Raw genomic sequence first — 27,682 nt, forward strand, 5'->3', positions numbered from 1 at the left:
GACCTGACGGAATGGGAAAAGTCTTGAACACAGCAGCATCAGAATGATGGGAGTGAAAAGGTTAGACACATGTTTCTGTTGCTTTTGATGTTCAGAATGTGTTCAGAATTGCCACGATCAATAGGTAACAATGATCATAAAATTTCTGTATTGCCTGCTCACCAGTGTTACTGCTTACAGTGGTGCCATGCCAGCTGGCACAAATACGGTACGGGTCCTGTACTGAAGGGTTATGCTATGTTTATATTAATTCATGGAAAGAGAACAGAAATTCTGCTCTTATTTACACCAGGGTAACCACTGCTGTATTTCATGGACCTACTTCACAATAATTCTCTTCTTATCAAAGCAAAATTTGAGATTCTGGTCTTGTGTCACTGTAGGCTGGATCTTGCTTCTGGTAAACTCTTCTCAAACATGAAAAGAAGAGCCTATAGTGCTTTTCTAGATGTACATGTTATATTGCAGTAGTCATCTTGTGCTGTGTGTGCTCCAAACAAGGTAGAGTCTCAGGGTTTGTGTGCCTGAACGTTTGTCCTGGGAAGGACAGTGTAGAGATTCAGTTACTATTTCAGCAGGCCAGGAAAACCTTCAGTGTCTGTCTGGATAATGAAGATGTTTAAAAGCTGCGTGATTCTCATCCATGTAATGGAGAATTCCCTCCTTGCAAGAGAAAATGCTGAACACTTGTTATTTTTCTTCAGTATTCTCAATGATCAAAGAGTCTAAGCATCCTCGCTGGATGTTCCAGTGTTTTTCTCTGATTTTTTTTCTCAATTCTCTTACAAAGGCGATCATACATATAGGCAGCTCCCTTTATTAGGAACACTGAAAAAACCAGAACAGTATAAATGAAATAAAGAAATTAAGCATATAAATCAAAATTAACAAACTTGGCAAAATTCAGTTTTATGCAGAGAACGCAAAAAAATGTCATGGTGATCAAATGTTATTTGTAACTAGGCATTCAATAGGATTGGTAATCTTTAAGTAATGCTGTAAAATAAAATGCAAGGCCATGGTAACATGCTTCAAGTCCAAAAAGAACAAAGTTACATAAATAAACACCAGTATAGCTGGTGGATTAGACACAATGTGATCAGTTACAAATAGCTCCAAATTGACTCTATTTTAAATACAAAATCAAAGCACCTACTAGGGTTTTATTCCCACAGTTTAAGGTGTATCTCAAATTGCTAAGCAGGACCGTATTGTTGAACAATTAGGATTAACACCCCATAGGATACACCCAGTTTCACATCATTTATTATATAGAAACTCCTGTTATACAGGTGCGCAAATTATTCCCTGCTCAGGAACATACTCTGAACAGACAGAAAACATCATTTTGCCATTAATTTAAAACTTGCTTAGCATGTAGGAAATTAAAATTGAGGCATGATTTAGTGGTGGACCTGGCAGTCCTGGGTTAATGGTTGGACTTGATCTTAAAGCTCTTTTCCAACCTAAATGATTCTGTCATTCTATGAAAATCACAGAATGGTTTGGGTTGGAAGGGATGTTAAAGGTCATCTCGTCCCACCCCGTGCCCCGGGCAGGGCCCCCTCCCCCCAGCCCAGGCTGCTCCCAGCCCCATCCAGCCTGGCCTTGAGCCCTGCCAGGGATGGGGCACCCACAGCTGCTCTGGGCAGCCTGGGCCAGCGCCTCGCCACCCTCACGGGGAACAATTTCTGCCTCACAGCTCATCTGCATCTCCCCTCTCCCAGCTTAAGGCCATTCCCCCTTGGCCTGTCACCACGTGCCCACGTACAAAGCCCCTCTCCAGCTTCTTGCCGGCCCCTGTAGGTGCTGGGAGCTGCTCTAAGGTCTCCCCGGAGCCTTCTCCTCCCCAGGCTGAGCAGCCCCAGCTCTCCCAGCCTGGCTCCATGGCAGAGGGGCTCCAGCCCCCTGACCACCTCCGTGGCCTCCTCTGGGCTCGCTCCAACAGGTCCGTGTCCTTCTCATGCTGGGGGCCCCAGAGCTGGTCGCAGCGCTGCAGGGGGGTCTCACGGGAGCGGAGCAGAGGGGCAGAATCCCCTCCCCCGCCCTGCTGGCCACGCTGCTGGGGATGCAGCCCAGGGCACGGGGGGTGGGGGTGGGGGTGTGTGTGTGCTCTCTGGGCAGTGGGAGGACATTGAAAATGACAAGACCAGGCAGGTAATTCCTGATACACTGAACTGAACTGGGATTCCTTTTACAGATGCTTGGCACATTGCCTGAGCGCTACAGGGGTTTTGCTTAAACTTGCAGAGACAGCCAAGAAATCAGCATTCAGACCAGATTTGAATCTTGTCCGAACCCAGATAACTATACTAGAAATATATGAGCTGCAACAGATGTATGCTGAAGCTACATAAGTAAAGCTCTGCCCATTATTATTTTGCTGCCAGCTTCTGAGAAAACTTTCCGAAGCGAAAGGAAAGAGGCATTTGGAGGTAGCCCACTATATGTGATCTGTGTAGCAAGGTATGAGTGGGGCCTGAAATAAAAATCCTTACTCAGCTCTTTGAATTAATAAAACCACCACATTGATGCATCTGATCCGTTCATGAGTGCTGCAGAATGTCAAGCATGAAATGCAATTTAACCAGCTCTGTAAACCTTAAACATTTGGACTGAGTTTCTCTGTTAGTTCGCCAAAATGGCTCTTAATTTCTCTGCAGCTTTACAGCTGTCATCTGTTATTCTGTTGACCTATTAGAATTTAACACTTGGTATTAAGACCTAATTCAGATGGTCTGAAACAAGTTTTATTTCCAGAAGTGGACAGGGCTGGGCACAAGTAGGCTCTGGTTTTCATTCCAATGATTATTTACGGTTTGCTTTTATTTGGTCTCTTGTTCACAGGTATGAACATGCTTTTTAATTAACCTCCCATGTCCTCTGAGCTCCTTCAAGTCCCTTCTTGATTTTTTTTCATCCCCAGAGCAGCTACTCTACTGATGAAGGGAAGGGGAAGAGAAGTTTTTGCTGACATCTATGCATACATTCTTCTGGATAGTGTCTTGTCTCCCTCCTCTCCCTCTTCCATCCTTTCTATAATAATTCGAGAGTTTAAAAGTGGTCTCCTCTGTTGTTTTGCCATATATTCTCTTGCTCCTGTTTGAAAACTGCCTTTTTCTGAAGTCACAGCTTCAGTCAGCTTGATGCACACAACAGCCACCCCTCCCTTGGGGCACTGATTTTGTTCACTGACTGGATTGATTTGACCTAACATTTGCAACTCCGTTATTTCCACACACTGGGAAAGGAGCCAGCAGTTACTTTGGGATCAGCTGTTTGGGTTGACTTTCACTCTTTGATGTAAATGAATAAATAGGTGGACCCTAAGGGATCTGCACCTGTAGATTGGTGCCAGTGGGAGAGCTCACAGGGTCACGAACGCTGCGACTCCAGCCTGCCCTGCCCTGCCTCTCCCGGGTTAAGCGATGCCGTGCTGATCTCCTGGCACCCGTCCCGTGGCATGGAAACGTCTGCCCAAGCAGCATGGAACCTGTTCCAGGCCTGCTCTGCGAGTAGGAAAGCAAAGTCTCGCTTCCTCGCCAGCCCCTGCTATGGCTGCCCTCCGCAAGCTGGTATGAGGGAACACGATGTTAAGGTTTGCACATTGCAAAAATCTCAGGAATGGGAAAACCTGGAGTACCTGCACTTCATACGAACAACAAATGGAGAAACTGAGACTTCTGAGTAGCAGTAGTCATACTGGGGCTAAACATACATTAGTAATGGGGAACCACTGCAATAAAAATAGCTTGGAATACTAAGAATTAAAACTTATGTGTAACTACCTGTCTCAGCTTGATCCCTACACAGACACGTATCCCCTAGTGGGAGTTTTTGTATTTGGGGTGAACAGAAGCATCCATATTTGTAAGTTTCTGAGTCTAATTAATGCACTGGTATATTATAAACAATATTTACACACAGCACAAAATGCAGTTCTTAAGGGACTAGATATAATTACAGAATTGCCCAGCTGAATCAGAACAAGCTTTGACAGGAGCACTCAGGTTGCGATTGTCTCATACACAAAACTGCTCACTCTGAAGCCACAGGGCGCTGTTAAGAAGCAGCTTTTACAATTCTTAGTAGTGCAGTGAGAAAGGGTAATAAGGAAAGAGAAGCATCCAAATACAATTTGGCTCTCAAATTCAAGGGAATTTTTATCCCGATCCACAGCTGGAGCAGCAGCAGATTTCTGCTCTTCACATTTTTGATGTTATAGGTTGATGAAACGCACCTCTGATCTGCGAGATGCTGAGTGGCAGGTGAGTACACTTTTACGAATGTGGTTTGGAGACAACAATTCAAAAAAATTCCCACTTCATGATGCCTTCAGAAGGCAGCCTGCCAACACAGCTACACTCACAGCAGGCAAATGTTTCACTTTTAAGAACCTTCTGAGATCCCAAAACTTCTTAGTTTATCCTGTTGCCAAATATCGCTCGCCTGGCACAGGTACTGGTTTACCATCCACTTAAAGAGAGCATGAATCCTGATGTGGCTACCTCAAGAAGAGACAGAGCACGTCAAATAACACTGCTTTTCTCCGGACCCCTGTCTAATGAAACTACGTTGTTAGCACTATTCAGTGGCATACAAAAGCTTGGGAAAATAATTTGTTCTGATTCCCTTTGTTCCGCATGACCAGCACTGCGACCTTACCGCTGTTAGCAGCCTATTTCTGTCCTCCAGCTTTTTGATGTGTGGTCACTGCAGCAGAAGGGAAACACTCTGTGAAATAACGACAACGACAATGCTGATCTGCCCTCATAGTAGCCAGCTCTGTGAGAGCCATCGCTAAGGCAAATTGTGCCGGGATTCTAGTTAGCATCGCGCTCTCAAACTGACTTTCTGACACCTGTCGGAAGATTAAGAGTGAAGAGGTGCTAATTAAGATACGTGCCCATTACATCATTGCTGGAAGAGATCTAAACAAGGGAATGTTTGATTTCTTTGTTCCAACAGCCTTGCCCATTGCTCATTGCTGGTCACAAGGAGTAGGTGACACCGAAGGCTCCCGGGAATCATACTGTTGTCAAAAATCTCCTTGAGCTTTGCATTCAATTCCTTGTATTGGGGTCATTAGGAGAAAGGAGCCCCCACTTTACCGAGGGTGATGTTTGCAGATCATTTATTGTTACTCAAAAACTGTTGAATAACTATCTCCTTTACCAGACAGGCTGAATATACGGCACTATTGTATTAATCTGTATTCTATGCACATCCTTCCTTATCAGCATTACAGAGCGTTTGTGTGTACAAAACTGCATTTCATCTTCATTTCCAGTCCAACAGATTGAAGCCACAATAAAAGATTCAGATGCGAGTTCTTATTGAAACCAATATAACACTGTAAAAAAGGAAGGGGAAAAGAACATTATGGCAATGTCACAATGTCACTCTAATCTAAGAGGTGTAAGCTTGTCAATGGAGTGAATGTGCTGGAATTCATATCTGCAGCATTGTCCAACAAAGATAAAGCAATTTAAAACATCCTCTGTATCAGTAAGTGTGAAAAAGACTGGAGCCTGCCTCTTCAAATAAACCATTTAATGAAACAAAGGGCCAGAAATCACATTTCTGAGGCTTGTTTGGGAAGCAGGAACTCCATTTCACAAGCATGTGAGGGGTTAGAAAATAGCTTTAATTCTGTATGTTAACAAAACTCAGAATGTTAGGAATATTTTAATGGAAAAATGTTTATGATACCTCTACACATTTATCTCAGTGTATCAAGACTTCTGCCAGCATGTGGAGAGAATGATTTACACCTTTGCTTTTTTTATAGGCTTCCAACCCACTCATGCCAGGCAAATGCCCATAATAACAGGGTTATTCTCAAGTAAGTGATTTTTTTCCTTTCCTAATTCTATCCTGGGCTGAGAAACCTCCCCCAAAATGTCAGTGCAACTCTGTTTCTGTGAATTGTTCTGATGGGACATAGTTTCAATTTAATTTTGACCAGTTTATTTTTAACCTCAGCTAGAGTCCTCTCTTTTTAAACACTAAAAGAGAAACTCCTGTGCTACTAACCGGAAAAGAGAAGAACACAGCTGATCCAAATATCCCATCCAGGCTAATAGAGAACAAGCACCGTCACAGACCAACCCAGCCTCCTCCATCAACATTTCAAGCAAGAGCTGGTGAGCTCAGGGAGGGAGAGCTGGCTGGCGGTGCAAGGACAGGTGCTACAGGAGCTTCTGGCTAGTAAGTGGATTTATGTTTTCCATAAAAAAAGCAGCCTCTGTGCTATTTGGAAATTTGCAAGGTTGTGGTTTTGTGTGAATTGCATGTTGTGCATTCATTTCAGCTGGGCAGTTCTGAAATTTAAGCACTGCATGGTTTAAGGCAGTGAAATTGTAGAACCTTTGTATTATGGATGGGGTGGGGGGCAGGAAGCACAGAAGAATTGGCCTTGTTTTTTGATGACCCTTAGTTTATGGAAGGTTTCTGCAGCAAGGAGAATCAGAATCGACCTAGTGAAATTTTTCAGCCTTGTGTTTTTTTCCTAACTTAACAAGTGGAGAATCACCAGGATTTGTGTTCTTAAGAGTATTCCGATCTGCATTAAATAAAGGCTAACTTCTAACTTGATGTGTACTGGCTTATAAATCCAGGCTATTAATTTGTTCCATCTTTACTTTTATGGAATGGTTGTTCTAAAGAAGTCAACTAGTTCTTTGAATATGTATCTATTCAATGTTTATAGTAGTTTCTAAAGAGTTATGCAGAACTGTTAGACAAGTAAATAACAGATTTTTTGCCACTATGTTCTCCTGGCTAAAAATAAAAGGAAAAGTTGCACTGCTTCTACTACTATCTTCCTGTGATACTGTAGTTGTGACAGGATGATTTATTGAGTTTAATGGCACTGGTAATGGCTATACAATAAGAAGCATTTATAACGCAGTAAATGGAGCTATGAAGAAAGGTGCTTACAAGTTAATCCTAGAAAGACTGGCTCATTATCTTGTGGTAATCCCCTAAGTATCTAAAGTCACTGCTGTAATTAGTATCACTGTTCAGAATTGTACGTGCTGTGTAATACCCTCAGAAGCTAGTGTAGTAAATCATACATGAAGGACTGTAGGCTTGCATTTGCTCTGCTAAACCTTTGCTGGTAGCATTGCTGACGTTCACCTAGGTGCATCAAGATTGAGATTAATTTATTTCAACACCAGAACTAACAGGTGCAATACAATCTAAAACAATCCTGTGACCTGAATTTCCATGGTTTTGCTAGGAAAGACCAGAACACAAATACACCCCGTTGTCATCTGAACTCAGCTAAAAGCTTTCCTGTCACTTCCCCGTCGTGCTGAATTTTTCCTTAGTTTCAAAGGAGGGCAAGAGGTATAACTGACTCTCCTCAGTGTGTTAAAGGAGGAAAGGTTAGGTCCAAAGGGGGAAGCTAATCACGTAATGCTCAGGTAAGTAAGGAAGAATTCACAGATGCTTTCCTCTTCTAGCCCTGTCTTCGGTGTAGCATCACATCTGCTATTTTATGGTCCAGTGATGTGCTTTCTTAAAACACACCATGTCTGTCTGTCTTCAGGCTAAATTATGTGTTTATGTATTGGGTCAGTTTGAAATGCGTACATTAGTTGTCCTGCTGACTTTGCTGAGCTACTGCTACTACACAGGAAAAACCGTGCAGAAGCTGAGCTTTTAGGTGTAAGGAGTTTTAAAATGAGCTGTCAGTATCTTTTGTGTGCAGTGATTGCTCGCTAATATTAAACAGTGATACCCAAAGGTGGTTATTTAAGAAACTGAGATTCTCCTGCAAAGCACTGGATCTTACTACATCAATTAAATTATATTTTCTTTCCTGCTTTCAGTAGTGCAGGGTACACAGCTGAGTGGCTCAGACTTTATTCAGAGAAACTGGAGCTGGCTCATGTAAGTGGGGTCTGAGTCAGGTTTCACCCAACATCAAGCCCTTAAATGAGGCTCTGGGATTTCTTTATAGTCAACAGACCATTGTGCACTCGGACTGCTCTACAGGAGGTTTTAAACCTCCAGCTGCAAGTGACTCCCTGACTCGGTTTAGGATGAATACAGATATCTGTCTACAGACCTGATAAGGAAGATTTTATACCAAAATTAACATCATTACTGGTCTTCGAGAAATAAACTCTCTTTGGTCGTTGCTGAAATCAATGGAGGCCAAATGTAGTTGGGGAATACCAGCATCATACTGTGTGTGATTTTTCTACAAATTTGTCCGTGGCAAGGTGAGCTGGCAGGCATGCTTATGCTCTTGAACAAGTCATTGTAAACTCAAAATAGTCCTTTACATAAGGAAAAGCTTCCCTGAAATCTACAAGTGGGTCAGTCAAGCTGTTCCATTTCAGCAAATCCTGATATCAGTTATTCACACTGATACTTGAGTTCTGATACGATCTTTCACTCTTTCCTTCTGCACAGTAAATGCAGATAGTGGGATGGATAGTTGTCTGGGATACACATGGGCTGAATCGCTTCTAATCGCCTATAAAGGTTGCTTGTGTGGGTATTTTATTTTTTAATTATTATTATTTCTGAATACATCCAGTGTAGAACGTGAAAGGGCTTGAGGGATAAAAGTAGCTCTCATCTTTTCTTTTGCTCTTCTGGCATTAAACTCCACTCGGCAGGAGCCGTTTTCCCACTCGCCCTTTGTTCAGTGCCCATTACAATAAAGGCCATTGATGCTATGGAAGCAAGTTACCATCCTGGTACTCTCAAGTCCCCCTTGGCTCTAATATCTGAGCATCAACTCTTCATCTGTAGTAGTGGAATTGCCAAAGCAGAAGAATCTCACCAGTTAACCCTTTCCAGGGTCACAGTAGCCAGGTGTCAGAGCACTCATTACAAATTTTGTATTGCAAGTTGCTGACTTGCAGGTTTTGTTCAATGAAACGTAAACCTGACTCGATCATGAGAGGGTTTGTGTTTTTTAGACAATTCTTTTTTGAGGTCACGTGTACCAGAAGCAAGTGTTTATGGCTTAGATCTGACAGAAATAATTTCTAATGTTTAGGGCTGTTCATCCCCACAGATGCGGTTTCCTAGGAAGAAGCAGTGAACTGACAGGCTTTTTTTCTTCTGTGTTTTTATGGCTAAATGAGTCCAGTGGCAATGTCTTCCCCCTTCACATGTGGTGTTCCAAAGGAAAATAAGCATGTCATACTGGATGCACGGCAATGATTCAGATATTTGCATCAATACTATCAGCTTAAATAAAAGCCCCTGAATTTATTTGCACTGAGCATCCCAGTACTCTGTTATTCTACAGGAAAAGCCTGGAAGAGCACCACTCTAACTCGTCTCGCTTCCAGAGGTACCACTTGGATGCCCTCTGTTTCTTGCCGGAGCCCAGTTCGCTGTGTTCTCTTGTGCATATCCCTTCCCACACGTCGAAGAGAATACGAGCTATGTGATCGTGTTTTCTAAGAATACATACTTCTACTACCCTTTTTCTGAAGCTTCAGAATAGATTTGATCCTGCTGGTACTGACAGTTACTAACTCCAGAAGACACGTACCTACTATTCAAGCCTGTAGCTGCTGTCCATGATCAAGCTTTGCCACCAGCATGGGAGAGAGTGGATGAAGTGCCCCTTCTAGAACTCTCCCAGGATGCGTTTAGGGCATCGTTATTGGTAGCCAGGCCAGTAACTGCTTGAGCTGAGCAAATGAATGTGAAGAGTAAACTCAAAGACATTTTAACATCACTACAACTGTGAAAATTATATTGTAGCCTATGTTGAGCCCTGTATTTATACAGGCAGTAGATCTGGAATATTTCAGGTCATTAAGTATTAATGCCTAGTTCTAATTAGAATTATTCAAATTTTTATTAAGTGCTAGGTATTAAATAAACCTTTCTATCAGGTTCTTAAAATCAACTAGGTTAATTATTGATCACACATATTATGCTTTTCTCTTCTTTTAGGTTTTCTGCAAAGTGAAAATCTTGACTGGGGTTTGAACAAGAAACGTGGGGTTACTCCCTGCTCTGTGCGTTCTTTTATTTGTGGGCAGTGGGGTTCCCCCCCCCCCCTTATTATTTTATTGGGCAACAGAAAGCTTTTCATTGTTAGGTGTGTGTGCTGTCCCTACTCTTAGCGTGCCTGGCTTGAGGGTCACTCCCTAGGTTAGTGCGGTGGGATGACAGCAGAGGGCTGAGCCAGGGAAGGCCGCAGCTGAGGCGCTTGGAGCTCAGCGTTTTGCTTCTGTGCAGGCAGCGCTGCCTTCATTTTGACTGCCTTATCTTCGTTGCTAAGTAAAAAAGGGAGATTCGGGCAATCTTTCAAGGCAAGGTTTATCTTTTTGAGAACTTGAGCTGGTGAACGGCTGAGGTGAGCCCCAGAGGCTTCCTCAGTGAAGTGCCGCTTTATCCCTTGTGCGAGGGCACACTCCAATGGCCCTTCCCTGAAGCAGGTGGAGATTAATCCCATTCACCTGACAGGGCATAGACAATTTATTTTGGATACAGCTAGGAAGAGAATAGAAATGGTTTGCCTCAACCCTTTTGTTTGTTATAGTTCTTGTGACTCACGAGGCTGTAATGTGGAAGGAGGTCTGATTTTTTTTTTTTTTTTTTCCTTCTAAATTTCAGTGATCATACTTTACTTGCCAAGCAGTTATTTATCGTGAACACTTTATGGCCGTATGCAGTAACTCATCTCTGCAGTGGTCCCTTATTTCTGTTTTAATGAGGAGAGCTGTGGAGTGTGGAAAAGAGCTATATGCTGTGCACTATAAACCTTGAGCCTGGGACTACAAAAGAGATGTTTCTTCTCAGGAAAAAAAGGAACAAAGACAACTTGCACTTGAATATACATGCTATACAAGAAATAACGAGTAACATGTCTTTCACGGTGTAAGCCATCACTAATGACCTACTGCATTTCTGTATGGTTCAACTTAAGCCGTAAAACAATTAGCTGATATTATCAAGCCAGGAAACTTGTTACCTGTGAATGAAGGAGAAGATTGATTTGCCACAATGCTAAACCCCAGAGGCTGCTTGCTTGGATTTGTCAGATCCATAGGCTGCGTTTTAAGGCTAAGTTAAATTCTTCCATCTAACATTTCTATGGATTTCACAGGTAATTTGCAATGTGGCTCTGTGCACAAAGCTGAAATACTGCAAGCATTAGCAACCCATATACAAAATTATCAGTGTCTCAGCTGGCGTGCCATCCCCTGGTGGGTATCCATGGGGTACACACTCCTTGCATGGGAGAAGGGTGGTGTTGACAGCGTGATTAGCCACCAGCATCATTTAACACAGTCCTGCTGTGAATGGAAGCCTGTGAGACATCGTGTTATCAACATGGTATGTGTGACTGAGAAACAGGGATACTGGCTGGGCATTGGGGAAGGTATCCCTCATCTCACGGGAAAGCTTCTGTCATTTCTTGACATGCAGTAGTGAATAGAGCGCTAATCTAACTTGAGATAACCAGGAAGGACTGTAGTGACATTTTTTCCTGCCTCTGGCCTTGATCCAAATGCATTCATTAATTTAAAGTCACTTCTGGAAAGCACCTTTAATTTTTCAGGTTTTGTGGCTCCTAGTAGAAAAATGTGTCAAAGCCTTTTTATTGATATATTTGGGATCTTCTGCTTTGTGTATGTTTCAGGATAAGAACATCTGGAAAACTGCAGACAATGACACTAATAAATTATCCTGCAAACTTTTTCAAACTATATAGTCTGAATTTGGGTCACTCATTTGCAAATGAGTCTGCCTGTCCTTGGTTAGATAGATGTACTGTACTGACTCCCTGGCACCTAGCTGCAGGTCATGTAGGAGATCGTTAAGCTGGCTGCTTTACATGTCCAGCTGTTGGTCAAAATTAAAATCTGAGAGCTGTGTGAAGTGCAGTAGTGTTATCCAATGCGACTGCAACGAGATCAGGCCCCAGACTTGTAAAATATTTGGCAAAGTCAGAAAAGGAGAGAAAATGACAAACCAGGATACCAGGCAGGGTGCTGTGGACCACCTGTCAGAGTACATCTGCGCTAGGGAAGTGGTGGTTTCCTTTGGAACCCCAGTCTAACTTTCTAGAAAAAGCCTAAAATGTAAAGCACTTGCAGGGGAAAAAAAAAAAAAAAGGTACTGAAAATTTCCATCGTGCATGACATGAAAGAAAATATTTCAGGGACTTCCACTAAATACAGTTTGTAACTTTCGGCAGAATGAAGATGAACATGTGGGGTTAGTTAGATTTATTCTGAACATAGCTTTAAGGTCTTAAAGATAATGCAGAATCCTTGTAGAATATTTTATTTCTGAAACAGGTCAAATTCATCGCTTTGTATGATATCTTGATTCCCAAACAAGCCAGGTTTTTTACCCCCAAATAGTCATCTGCAGTATTGCCTTTGTTTTTTTATCTGGGGACTCTGTCCCATTCCTGGGTGTCAAGAAACTCCACACCTTTTCTGATGTTCTTTCTTGAAGTGTGCAATGGTGATGTTCAGCTTATTCTTCACTGCAAAATCAAAACTCTGCCCCAGGAGGGGTTTGGAGCAGGACTTTAAGCAACCTACCCCTTATGGTAGTAGAGACGGGTGCATTTGAATAACCCATATTCCAAAGATAGGAAGGAGTTTAAGGCCAGGGATTCAGGCAACAACATTCCTCAAATCTAGAGCTTTGCTTCAGGTTAGTACAAGTTCTTAAACAACCAAGGACCAGGAGCTTTGCAAGGAGCTAAGCGCATTGGCTGTGCCTCATTGCAGCCAAGTAAATCAGTTCTTTAGTCCTGTATCCAAAGACTCATAAGGATGTTCAGGGCATTCAGAAGATGCCCTTGCACATCCTGAAGGAAAAAAAAAAAGTCCACTGAGATCCAACAGCTCGTTAGCTTCCTTAGGTGACTATCCAGTTTGCTACTAATTTACTCCCAGAACTTATCTGTCACTCTGACCTTTCTATGATGGTCATCTATAATAACCTTACATATGTATTAGTATCAGACATCTGTATCCTGTTACCTCCTATTAAAAGTTAATGTTAATCCATATTTTTCCATAATAGAAAACACTGCATTGACTCATAAACTATATAAATTCTTCAAGTTAAACCACTGTTTACTTTGTGTTTAAGGCGGGGGGAAGATATTGTCAATACATAAGCAAATAACTATTAAAGGTGAGAAGATTTGTTAGCTAAGATTAAATACAAAATAGTGGACTGGATTTCCTGGAAAGAAACACTTGCTTCCTCAGCTCAGTCAGTTTAATGTCTTTGGTATTTTACTCAGGAAACTTCTCTATTTTTTTTATTAGCACAGCTATTTTTCTAAAGATCCTCTGTTTCAAACTTAGGCATCTCTAATTTATTTTTAGCTTGTATATTAAATTTCATAGAATCTAGCATGTTCTGTTTCTCCAGTTAACATCAGTAGTCCTTTGCACATGTCCATCAGAACAGCATATTTCAAAGAGAATGTTGCTTCATAAAAGCAAAATGAATTGTTCAAAGACAGGCATTCATGTGGCAGCAAACCTTGTAGCTTGCTTCTGTGAGTTCTGATATTTAGAGGAAGCCTTAATGATGCTATTAATACAGATCATACCTATGTCTCTGGAGAAGGAAGGTTTCGCAAAAGTGAAAGCCTCTGAAGAACCTACAGCCGAAAAGCAGCATTGCCTGCACCCCCAGCGCTCTGCGGTGCAGGCTGGCTGCAGGCGGACTCTGCTTGCAAGGATGCTGCCTCTTGATGAGCAAATATCAGATGAGTTTTGGCACAAACTCACTTTTTGGCTTCCTGAATGGTACTTCTGTACCTCTTGAATTTTTACCAACAGTTTATGTATGAAGAGCTTCTATTTCTTCTACGTTAATTTGTCATGAATTATCCATTATAGATGATATACTTAATTTTATATCCACCAAGGGATAAATCTGGAAGTATTCAAGGAAGGCTGTGGATCAACTACATGGAAAGCGGGCTAAATAACCTACATTTATTTCTACTAATGAATTCTAATGACCGATGGCATATCAATCACTATAATAGTGCAGCTCTGATGCACCAGAGCTGGCAGGAAATCCTTGCCTACCAGGGGTAGCACGCATTCGGCACACTGTACATTGACACCTACCTCCGTGTTGCAAGGGATAGGCTTACGTAGCTGAAGGCTTTAAAAAAAATTGAATGTCAGGGTGAATATTTAATCCCTGGTTGAAGGTCCTACAACCTGTTATTACACTGAAGGTAGCATCTCAAAAGTAAACATCAAAGCTTGGAAGAAGATCTGGTGGTAGAAAGTCTGAGACAGAAATAGTCGAATTGGAAATAAGTTTCCCCTTTCCTAAGTGAAAAGATGTATTCCTAATGATTTCTGGTTGTTAATGATAAGTAGTAGTAATATCATCACTATTTGAAGACTATACATCAAGTCTGTCTGTCTTTCTAAAATTTATATTTTAATTAAATCTCAGGTTAATGGGAAATCAGGCTAAAGAAAAATCATCATATTTTTTTCTTGGTTAAAATCCATTAATCTATGTAAGTGGATGATTAAACTTGTAACCAGGAAACAGTTTCTGGCTTTAGAATGTGGACTGTGTGACAAGTAAAAAGGTCCAAAGGAAAAATTTCAGAGAAGTTCCTGAAGTTGTCATAATTTCGTCAGTTTGCAAGGGAAGTTAAAGTCTTCAGGATTTACTGGAAGAACACGGATGCTAAATACATATAGATTTATTTTAGCAGTGCTAAACTTTTCTCACCTGTTTCCTACCCCTCACCCCACAGTCTCTTGACTGACAAATATGCATTTAATTTTCCAAATTTTTATTGCCAAAGCTGTCAGGAGGAATTTTTGTTGTATTTTTCCTATTTACATATTTTTAGTTACTAGGAGATGATGGCTTTTTTTAGGTTCTTTTAATTTTATAATTCTGCAGCATTAAGCTGGTAATGCACACAAGCAAATAGGCATATATTTTATGTAGTAATTTTGCAAGCAAAAAGAAATTAAGTGGGTTTTGGCTCTAGATACATGAGCTCCCGAGGGAGATCTACCCACTGCACTGAAGGCTTAACATGCTTTGTGTAACTCTTGTCCATAACTTATCTCTGGGCCTATCTCCAAATTGTGGAGCGAGAAATCTAATAATTTGGTTCATCATAGTCATTTAGACTTGATACTAATAAAAATACCTCACCACCTGGCATCATTATGGTTCTTATTGCGGTTTTCTGATTAAGCAAAGTCTATAAATTATTAACCCTCCAAAAACCAGGGGTTTGCAGTAGTTTTGGTAAGGATAGTCACATATCTGAGCTCCTGCTCCATCACAGCTAGGTAAAACATTTTTGCATGTGCCCTGTCCTGGTAGCTCACCATGCTCTTGGAAAGGCTGATACATCTCCGACGGGGGACAGCGGTTATCAGAAATTCCCATGCCGATATGGATGTTTTTGCAGGAGGCTTTTTTCTTTCAAAGGAGCTTTTAATGCACGCGTACCAGATACCTAAAAACATGTGTGTTCTGCCATGTATTTGTACGCCTACTTTCAATTATATTAACACCTCGGGTTGTTGGAGAATTAGGCAAATCCTCCACGTAATCAGGAGGGCTAGCAGTGAGGGATAGGGGTAGATTTCAGCTTAGATCTGCAGCCTGGTTACATGGGTAATACCCTACACAGCATGATTCTGTGCTGTTTTCTTTGTGAGCGTGTACTGTTAGGAACATAACAAGCCTTAGTGTTCTGGGTAAATAATGAATAATGTATTTGTTTAAAACATCAGCTTAAACTATACGTGGAAAACCTGGAGGAAGCCTTGTTTTGCATCAGTACAGCTCAGCTCTGTTTTCTAGGGTGAGAAAAAACACTTCCAGTGTGGGATGTGTCCTCATCCCATCAGTTCTCCGGTACTGACAACTGCCTAAACTTTCATGTATCTCTTAAGCTGATTAGCAGTCACTTGTTAAATGCAGCGTGCATTTAATCACTGCTCATCACTGTTTCCCAGCAAGAATCCCTTTAGGAGAAGTCAGCCATCCTTCCCCTGGCATTTAGGGCACAATCCTTTAAGAAGGTGCAGTCCCCTTTATCTTCCTTTTCAGGCAAAATACAGCAAAAACCTTCATAAAACCCAACATTCATGCAACGCCGAAGGCTGGTGCCTGTATTTGCTAACATTGCCTTGTTTTGTACTGATCTCTGTTTTTTGTTAGCAGCGCTGCAGTTAGCATACTCCATTAATTTTGGTTATGATGCCTGCAGTGCAGCTGTCCCTGCTTCCTGAAGTTCATGTTTCTCAGATTTAGATGAAAGACCCAACTTAGCATTTTCTACATCCACCTTGGGGACGGCAGGTGACCTCGCCTACTATACTGTACATATCTTTGGAGAAACAACTTTGTGTAGCCATCAGGCTGCTGCAGATAACCTACCCTACTGCCACGTATGAGCACAGTCGCCTATTTCTGATGCATCCTGTGTCAGTCCCGTGTTGCCATGGTGGAGCTGTGACCCCTAAACCAAGCTATACTTTGCAATGCTCCCTCTGTAAGCTCTCGCTGTGCCTAGCATCGGTTCTGTCAGCCCTGCCAGCTCCCGGGACCCTTCCCAGCCCGGCCAGTGCCTGAGGGACAGTGCTGGTGGCTCCTGCAGGGCTTGCCCTTCCCAGATCTGCTGGGAGAGCTGTGCTGCTGGGGGGCTTCCCGGACAACTGGCTCGATTAGATGGATGTGACAGTTGCGTCTATTGCTGCTGTTTCTGTGTATTTAGGTCAGTGAGAGGGAGTTATTTGCACAAACACCAGCTTATCATTGAAGCATTGAGACCAGTATAAAGTACGATAAGATGCTGAAGTACCGTTTGAAGAGCATTTTGTCAAGAAAATTTTCCGTTGCTGCTGAAGCTTAACAGCTCAGACTTTTCTAAAGCTGCTCTTCTCAGCCTTACATTATTGGGATATTTGCCTCCTTGCTACCATTACACTACTTGCCATGCTTCTCTCTGGAGTGCCTGTGGTGCCAAGCATAGCTTAAGTAACTACCACAAATTCATATTTTTTTTTAATTATTCTTAGAGACAACATCCATAAACCAAGTGATGTGCAGTATTTAAATATTTTCATTCTCACTCAGAATTTTTTCTGTTATAGGCAGCAGCGTATGTTCCTCTATCTGTTTATCAGGAACTGGTGGGTCTATAGGGAAAGGATCAGGTCCTCTTTCCTTGTGATCAGCCAACACACCGCAGCAGGAGGGCCGAGGGATATATTGTTTGTGGACCGCACAGATCCTTTCAGCTCTGATCTCTGCCTGCTCTAAGAATCCATCCTTACTCGCTGTATGGGATGTTTTCTTCCCCTGCTTTGCTAATGAACTCACTCTTTTCATCCACATAGCAGACAATGTATTTTACTAAACGTTCTCCCCTGATATGTGTTTAGGTCCCACATTTTAGTGACAGCTCGCTCTTGATGCTCTGGCTGTTTGCTTTCTATTGCCTGAGGCATCTGGCCCCATCCTGGCACATACACCAGTATCCAACACCGTCACACAGTCAGGATGCTTCTATTCTCCAACTGATAATCAGAGTTTGCTACTTTTCACCAAAAATGTCACATTCATTAGAGAGCGGTATCTCTGTTTTATTGGTTTCCTCTAAAATAAATGGCCCCAACCCCCATCTCACTTTCTACAATTTAGCTAACTATCGCTCTCTGCGCTGCTTTACAACATACCATAGCAGATGCTTTTTGCCTTGCAGCTCTGCGAAAGCTGGTGGAAGCAGTTAGTGTTTTCATTAACCCTTTTGACAGTCAGCTGTGCAGCATCTTTTCTGTTTGCAGATTTGTGCTTTGTCTGACTCTCTTGTCAAGTTCTTGCATTTCTACAGTTCTAGTGCTGTCAATTGCTGCTGTTGTTCCTTCTGCTGTTCTTAATGAAATTTCCCCAGCATGCCTGTTCAGCTCAGACCTCTTTGCTGTGTGTTTTTGATTTTTTTTCCATTGCATTTATAGTCCCCAGTCTGCTGAGGCTGACTGGTCCTGTTGCCTTGCAGGTGCTAATTCACCTTGTCAGGGGCTAATTCTGGGCCAACTGCATTTCTGTGTGGCTTTTCTCATTTCTCATAGCAGCCAAGGTAAGGTCCCAGAAAGGACTTGCTTAGCCGAAGTTGTAAGGCTATTCACCATTCTAATTGGTGAAACTGAAGAAAATGTCTGCTTTTTCAGCTCCCTCTAAACCACATATTTTGCACACTTCATGTGAGTGCATGGCTCCTCAAACTCCTGGAACATGATGACAGTATTTAAATTCATCTTCCTGAGTTAACCGAATACCATTAAAACAACAAGTGCCTCAAACACAGATCTTGTCAGAAACAAGCTGTCTTCTGACTAGATTTGTTAGTGTCTGTAGCTCATGGGTGCAGGGCACTTATGTCTTCTGCTGTTTACATCCTCTTTCCATCCATTCCCCCCAAGGCTTTAACTACCATCCTGCTACTTCTGCTACCTTCTACTTAAGGTGGTGTTGTGGTTTGGTTTTTTTTTTTTTTTTTAATTTGCTTTGGTTCTGCTAGCTGTTATTTTGGAATCACTGAAGGACACTGACAGAGATTTCCATGCTAAAAACCTGAATTCCAGCTGCTGGACAGGGATGAGGTGGATAAGGTGCTTTGCATAAGGCACTCGCTGCTTCTAGCTCTTGCGTGTCAAAGTGGTTCTTCAAGGTAACCAGGTTTTTTTTTTTACCCTGTGGATTGACTGACTTACCTCATTACCAATAGGAAGATAAAGGGTTAGATGAATCCTCACAAAATAATTATGTGGACATCATGCCTCAGAGAGCTCTACTCCAGCAAGAGATAATTCAGTCCTCTGTTAGAGTCCTATTTCTCCTTGATTAATACCAACTTGAGGTTGCTAATTGTCTCAGAAAATAGATGTACTGCAGCTATAGTGTGCCTGGCCTTTCTGACTGCATCCACCCACAAGAATATGTTTGTATTACCCAATGGTTGAGTGAAGTTTAATAGATATCATTACTGGGCCAGTCAATAAAGAAATGAGCAGAAAGGCTTACTGCGGATTGTGTGTTTGAGGAGATTCAACTCATTAATCTAATTATCTACAAGCTCTCTAAAAATGTCTTATTGACTGTGGTTGTCGAAGTAGCAACTCAAACATAAGGAATTGCACAGTGCTGAGCGGACACGAAGCCCCTCCGTCCAGGCAGTGCAGCCCTGTTGCAAATTCCTGTTCTTGCTGCTGACCAGCGCTGAGCAAAGGGGACGTGCTGCCCCTTGCTGCCCTGTGTGTGAACAGAACTCACAGCAGTGTGCTTCTGATGCAGATGATGAATGGTAACGGGGTGAAGAAAGCATACAACCCAAAGAAAAGTTATCTTGGATTAACAGTCTGTATGCAAAATGTTCGCTGATAATGCGGTCGGTTGCGAAGCCCATGCTGGTGTTGCATGTGTGGCTTTATCACACTGAACAGTAAAATACTAGATAAGAAAGCAAATATATGGGATTTATTCTGCTTCATAGTGATAAAACTTGAATGGGGCAATTGCAAGGCCCAGAAGCCAAGCCTACTGGCTTTTAAACTACCAAGCTGTCCATGTACCAGGCTCGCTCCACAGTTTGTGTTGTCCTTTTTGGAGGAGTAAACGTGTCTGTCAGGGCTGAAGAGGTGACCTTGAACCAGGACAAGCAGAAACCAGCCAACATTTGAGTTCAGTCAGTCTAAGCCCTGAGGCTGCTTCGAGCTTGATAAAAATGCCTGACAATTTTGGCTCCAGGTCATCTACGCGTAGCTGAGGAGGAGCAAGAGAACAAACCTTGGTGGGAGCTGTGCCAGGTCTGGTGGCAGGCCGTCTGGTTGCTCAGCACTCGGGAGGTTCCTGTAAAGCAAGTTTTGCAGATATTTTCAGTGCCAGTGGGGCTCAATGAAGAGCTGCCACAGAACAGACCGATAAAGCAGTAGCCCAAGTGGAAATACAGGCTTTCAGTGTTAGGATTTAAAAGTAACCCCAAGGAGGATAAGGTTTCTTTCTTCTAGAGAAGAAAGAACACACAAACATTTATTAGCTTACTGGGAACTTTGTAACACAAACTAAACACAGATGAACGTGAAATTAAATTTTTATATAAATGCGCTGGATAATTAGATTTATACTGGCTTAATTAGAAGAAATCCTTTCCCCTTGCCAATAGTAGTAATTATAAAGGTCTTGATGTTTTAATAAATACATTTGATAAGGACAAGTTGGACTTAGGGAATATTGAACTGTTGCCTTAAAATGAGGAAACAGCTGTATGGGGAAAAGGCTCGTGGGGAGAGCCCTGAGCCATCACAATGTAGTTCACAAAAGCGGTATCAAGCGAACTATGACGATTTGTCCAGCAAGTCCAAGATTATCTCAAGCTACTACGCATAGCCCAAAATAAACACAGACCTCTCTAATATTCTACAAGAACATACTTAAAATTGGAAAAAAAAAAAATCACAAGGTGCTAGAAGCTGGTTTCATAATGGAGCTTTAAAAATGCACCTGAAGTTCTTGTGAGTGCGTGATTTAGGCCCTTGCAACCCTCTGCTCACATGCTTTAAGCGGATAATTTTGCCTCTAATGACATGCCTACATTCAGACAGACAGATAAATCCTTCTCAGCTCTTTTGGACTTGCAGATGAGGAGTCCGGTACAAAACAAAGAGATGAACCTTACAATTTTCAGGCTGTTAAAAATTTGAACTGAAAGTAGTAGTTTTTCACCTCTAATTTCTTAGTCTGTACAAGGTGTGCATTAAATGGTTAACTTTTACTATCCATCTAACAGAACAAAGACCGTACCTTTTTTTTTCTTGGGAAAGTTTTCCAATCTCAGAGATATTGGAATTAAGAATGTTTTCTAATATTTTATTTGAAATTTACTATTTCTTTTAACTTCTCAGGTTTTAGTCTCCTGTAGTAACTTATTTCAAATGTCAGTTTGCATTCTTTTGCTGTCTTGGATACACAGAAATTTAAAGATGTTCTGTTCTCTCTTGCATCATTATCTGAGAGGTGTAGTTCTTTTATAGTTAAATCTAACCAAAGCTTTTTTTAAATCCATCACCTAGGAAGGCAAAACCATTCATGTCATCAGTTGTGTGATGTGAATTACTGTAGTTGGATGTAAACAGTTTTAATAGCTTCTACAGTTTGTCTTTTATGGCCTTATCCTAACCACCTGTGTGGTGCAGAGCTATGCATATTAAGCTTGTTACTACCTTTTTAATAAGGATCTGACTAATGAGACTCAAAGCCTTGCAGCTACAAGCTTACTTTGAAAGAAGTAATGAGGAACAGCCAAATCCTGCAACTCCTGTTCAAGTTGATAGGAAATTTGGAGTGGCTCAGAATGTCTGGGTGGGCTTTGGATTTATATTGCAAACGCAGATTTGACCTTCGTGTTGAAAGCCTTAACCAACCTTACCTTCTGTCATCTTAAAATAAGCTGTAGCTTTCTATCAGGTAATTTGATTAAAAAATTTAAAATCCGTGAGATGGACAAAAGGTTACTTGCAAAAACCAACTTTGGTGGTATGAATGGTATATTCACTAGCGCATTTGAAATGAAATGAGATGGCAGGAATTTAGTCAAATACTTCAGTAAACCCACAAATGGGAGTATCACTTTGATTTTTCCAGCCTGTAGAGGCTGTGCTACTTCTGTGTAAGGGAGATAAGAGGAACTCGCAGAGCTTTAACGCAGACACCAGCGCTGTCCCCAGAATCAGATCAGACCTTGTCTTTTTTCCACATTCTTGCACTTTCTTGAAGTATAAAATGTTGTGGGTATGAGCAGCTGTGGTGGAGTCAGAGTGTAACTCTTCAAGTGATTTTCAAGGACGTGCATGTCATGGTCCAAATACTGCAAGTAGTTCTCCCTGTGCTGCCAGATCCATTGCTAAAGGCAGCAAGTCTTGATGCCCGCTGGAGGTTTTAATTTGCAGCATCTGGGCTGTCCTAAAAGACAGGTTCTGAACTCAGATTTCTTGTTATGGTCTAATGGCCAGGGCTTATATCCAAACAACCCTGAGCCTTTCAAAGATGTTTGGGCTTGCCGTATTTCCACCTAGCCTATGGCAGTTCCTAAAGGTCTATCAACCACAACCACCAGCTCCAACATGGACTCGCTTGGTAAACGTGTTACTTGAAACTAGAAAAAATAGCGTATTAACTACCTACCACTCCAAAGTCACGCAGGTGATGGAGGTCTGTCATAGCTGGGGACCACAGCATTGACACAGGCTCAGTTTTGGCATCCCAGCAAGGTTGATGGGAATATCCCTGTCCTGGTCTTTCTGCTAGGGTAAAATTTCTGCAGCAAATGTCCCCTCACAAAAACATCTAACGTGGAAAGGCACTCGGGCATGTAGGCATATTTGTCTCGATACTAGTACTTCTTTCTGAAAACATGGTTATAATCTCTTTCCAAGTGATTGGAAAAGAGTGTGTTTGTCGCACTAGTAAATCAAAGTGACGTAGCAGCCGCTTTTTATCATAGAAGGTTAACGAAAGGGAAACCAGAAAGTGTTCAGATAATAGCATCACACCTTTTAGCTCTGAAATTGCTTCTATTTATACTGTCATTCTCTTGATCTTTAAACAGACTAAGAAAAAACCCAATATTAAAACAAGTTTATGGAGTAGGAAGCTAACCAGTGAATGGGAAACAGTTATTACGAATATTTATGGAATGTGTAATTAAGGTCCACATGCAAGAAAGACTTCATTGATTTAGATTGGGAAGGGGAAAGGGCCTTTTTTTCAACAATTTACTAATTTGACAAGATGAATGCTAAGATGTAGGTACAGAAAAGTGGACAGACTCACCTGAGGACATGCAGGGAGCCTGTGGCTAAGGGTGGGATACAGCCCACAGCTCCTCAGCCTGCAGGTGCCTTGTAGTCTATAAGGAGCTCCACAGGCAGAAACACTCAGCAAATTCACAGGCAGTCACGTGTTCCAGGCTGGGATTCCTTGTATCATTTACATCCATCACTTGCAATTTGCTGTACTGATTCCACCAGCTCAGCACAAAACCTTGAGATTTATCATAGGACTTATGCTACTGTTCATCTCGCAATCCCTCCAGCCAAAGCTGCCACTGACTTAATTGTACTGTAAGGAGCTGCTGATAAAAAAATTATGATCTGCAGGGAAGGGACCAGTTAATAACAAAACTTGTGAGTAATTTCATTTTGTGTAACTATCATAAGGTCTAATTGTTTATATGGAGACTTTGAACAGCTGCAAGACAATAGAAACAAATGTTCTTCAATTTCTGTGAGGTTTTTGGCATAAACCTTTATGTGCCAAAGTAGTGGAGAGGAGACACCAAGAGATGCAGGTGTCTAAACTACCCCATCGTATAGTTGTGCTTGATTCCTCGGTTAGGCAGGGCCAACAGTCCCCTATGAGTACAGTTCTATGATATTTTTCAGTATTTTCTGAAATCCAGCCATGCTCAAAGCCTTACAAATCAGTGTCCAAACAAGTCTCTTTCATTTTTGATAATTACTTGGCTGCATTCAAAGTCCTACAGTGCTAAATAGCTCATTCTTTGACTTGGTCTGCACCTTCCTTGGGGTATATGAAAAGTATATCACTGTATTCTTAAAATCTGAAATTCAGAGATACACAGATAGTATTTAAACATACTGCTAGGAGTGTTACCGAAATCTCAGAATGAAGAACTTATCGACACCAATGTGATGTAGATAAGAGACACTTCTTTATTGACGGCCGGGTGCTTGCGTGAGTCCCCTCACGATCGACGCACACCATGGTTCAAAATCATACACCTTATATAGAACTCATTCATACATATTCATTAAATATTCATGCATATCATAAGATTTCCCATAAATCATTAACATACTCTCCTCCCATATCCGATTCTGCGCAATAAAGGTTAGAAAGGTCCGGAAATGGGTCTGGGGTATTATTTGGGTAGGTGGTCCATGAGTCGGTGGTCTCGATCTCCCCCTGCCGGAATTATTTTTTACTTAAGGTAACTGTTTCTTGGCCAGCAACTGTGGGTTGCTTCACTCAACTCTTCCCAGTTCACATAAATTCTCACTTTGACATTTTAGTACATCCTCCTAGGTTACATATAAACAATCATCTCAAATCTTAAGTTTGTTATCTGAGTTCTAAACATTCCTACTAGGTGATTCTGACCAATTCCTCTGGCCTTGGTACGGGGCTGTACAGAGGATTTTTTTATAGCAGCTTTTTACTATAACTATAAGTTTCATTAAAATATATTTCTTATCCTCTTATATTTCTATTGATTATTTGATTTTATAAAATCATGTAATCAAAGTCAATCAATCTTAACTTATTAGCAAATCTATAACAGGAGCAGCAGTTCTGTAATTACAGTCTGGTTTGAGAGACCTGACAGAAGCAGGCAGCCATCCTGGGTAAGCAAGAACTAAACTGTGTTCCCTCTACAGGTAGGGAGAGGCGGCTGTGGTCTCGGCAGGCTTTGCAGACAGCCCGCCCTCACACGCTGTCTCTAGGCAGGGAGCAGAGTAGTATCTGAGAGCAGAAAGTTGGAATTTTGTTGATGAATTCCAAGTCCTGCCTGGTTGCCGGCTGTGCTGATTTATTTGCCCACAGCGCGGGGGTCCCTCAGCTGTCTGTGTGCCAGGGCGCCCTCCTGATTCAGCCTCACGGGCCATCTATGCGAACGGCTTTTCACTGGTTGTGCTGGTTTGGCACAGCGTTGTACTTCACTCGGCTTCAGCAATTAATTGAATTGGTTGATTTCACTTTAATATTAGCAAAGTAATAGAAATGGTTTTGAGAGTTTCTGTCTCTACAGGGGTTATCTCAAATTTCTCTGCAATGCATCCTGGGCAAAAAAAAAGCCTGCAAATAGATTTTCATCAGAATGGCTTTTGAACAAAAAGACTTTTCAATTTTGATCAGAATATTCACAAGGGTTTCTAGGTCAAAAGCTATACATTTAAAAACTGAACTTATTTTCTATCTTGGTTATATTGTTTGTAGGAGAAAAACAGTCCTCGGCAACGATGCACACACCAAAAACTTTCTTCCCCTTGAACTTGGAAGCACCCCAGTGCCAAAATATTCTATGAAAGAAGGTCCCAGTCTGATTTGGCTTACTGAAGGGAGACTTGGCAATGTGAAATCCTGGGGCGAGTTATAACTTACATAACTAACAGAACAGTTTTAATACCTTTGGACTTACCACCTGCTCAGCATGTCCTATGATGACGGAGACTTACACTGTCTCTGTTCCTCCTTCTCATTGAATGTCATTCCTTTCTCTGATGGCTAATAAATGAACTTTTGGATATATGGCAATGTAAGAGCATGTCCTTTTCTATAACTTTTTTTTAACATGCTATTGTTATATATATACAGTGTTCTATGCTTTTGTTGCTGAATGCTGTGTGCATTTTAGAAAAAGTTTCTTGGCATACTCTGTCCTCATATGGCAAACATTCCTGAACTTATTATATTAAATATACATAATCCTTCTGATATGCACAGTTAAATGCTGGAAGTGAAGGATTACATGAGCTGATGAGAGAGAGAATTGCTGCTTTGCTTTAACAGATACTGATTAGTCTAAAAATATTCACTTAGGATAAAACTAAAAAGGAGGAAAATGGGGTAATCATGATCTCATAATACTGCAGGATGTGCATGGACTGAATAACAAGTTGGGTAGTCTAGGCAAATGGGTAGAAAAATTGATGTGGCGGTTACTCAGTGAATGGTTATTAACTAATAATTAAGTGTGATAATATGTTTAGCCTGTACAGTACAGAAAATGGAGACACAATCTATTTCCAGAGGTTATGGCCAAAATACATAAATTTTATTAAATCATTATTTGTGAAGGGTCTGATTTCCCTTGTGTGCTTCTGTGCTTTTAAAAAAATGTTTTCTTTAGCTATTTCTTATCTCAAAAAGTAATTCCCAGAAAAGCTGGACACAAACACCTCAAATAGGCTATTTGAAAAGATTAAAAAGTATTTTACAAGTGAAAAGAGGGACGTAAATGAATGGGAGACAGAAAGTTGTTTCAGTCCAATAATTTAATCATGACACCAAGGACGTGCCTTAGAGAGAGGCATCAAAAGGAAAAGTATTTCTATAGTGACCTGTGCTCTATAATAAAACCAGTATGCTCCCACCTATTTTGTTAAAGTTTAATTTTCTTTCCTTCCTTGGAAGATGTTGGAAGATGCCCAAGGTTTGCTGATAATGAAACTTCTTTTTTTTTTTTCTCAGCAGCTTTTATATTAAGCTGTGTATGGGTAAAATTCCTGGGGTTTCACGTGCATTTGAACTTGATGTTCTGCTAACAAGCAGGATTCTGTGGTGATTAGCTAGGCAGTACTTCATGCTATGGCTGTCTCATGCCTTACGATGCAGACTAGCTTACTTTTAAATATTGAAAATGAAAGAGGATTTCTTGTTGGAAAAGCTGCTTGAGATCCATAATCTATGACTTGAACCTTGTTTAACTACTTTTGTTATTCCTAGTTTCTGATGGATCTTGCCTGAACATAGGTCTCTGTTACTCCTTTCTAGAAAAAAGCACAAGTAAAGCAAAAGGACTATCTTCCTTAACTCGTCCTTACAATTTCTCACCCTTCGCTTCACCTTGTTTCTCTCGGGCTGAGTGGAAACAGTTTAGTTTGAGGGTGTTAGTAAAACCCAGATATGAACTGGAGGGTATCATATATGTATTAATGTATGCAAAATCCTGAGACTGGCAAAATAATGGAGAGGCATCTTTATAATGCAGAGGGAGCTGGTAGTTAGTATTCCTATTACTTTTATCTGAAGTGCTTGTGTGTTCATTGAATGATGTAGACTCTGCAGCTGCAGGTAGAGAAGAGGAACGGGTGGGGAAAACACTGACAGACATTAAAAGCAGAATAAGATGAACGAGATCTGCCAGAAAGATTTGGCTGCACTTATTTTACTATTGCTTTCATAGCTGTCTCCCCTACACCCCAGGACATCCCGATATGCCAATAGATAGGAGAGGGCTGTGACCTGCTGAAACAGAGAAGACCTGGGGTATGCTCTGTCACGACCTTATCCCACATCTGAATGCTATTTTCACAATCGCATGCTTTCATTCCATCTTTACTCTTCTTAGTTTTCTCCCCGAAGGCTGCTCCGCAATATCCACCCCCTCACTTGAATCTGATCACAATTGCATTGAGGTCCTGGAGTTCAAGTGATTATTTTTAGAGTTTGCTTCTCTAGGCTGCCATAAATGCTTGTTAATTCTTCTTTCCTTCTGTTCTGGTCCTGCCATCATGTTCCTCAGCTCATCAGTGTTTTTCCTTTCATCTGCCTCTTCCTTCCCTTTAAATGTGAAAGCTAAAAGCTCTGATAAATCCAAGATTACTCTTGCAAAGTCTCCCTGTAGCAGATTTAGCTCTTTGAGACATCCTGCTTAGAAAAGCAGTAGTTAGTCTCTTTATATCGCTGCTGTTTTCTTTTCTATTTTTATTTTTAACCGGTTAATTCTGGGTCTATCAGTCTTAGTGCTAATTACAGTCCCTTTCTTGCAAAGTATTTATGGCAGGTTTTTTCTACCTGTCAGGATCTGGTTGCCACAGAGGAAATGTATGCTTTTGTCCCTTAAACT

The sequence above is a fragment of the Falco cherrug genome, chromosome 9, assembly GCF_023634085.1.
Source record: "Falco cherrug isolate bFalChe1 chromosome 9, bFalChe1.pri, whole genome shotgun sequence".
NCBI classification, from domain to species: domain Eukaryota; kingdom Metazoa; phylum Chordata; class Aves; order Falconiformes; family Falconidae; genus Falco; species Falco cherrug.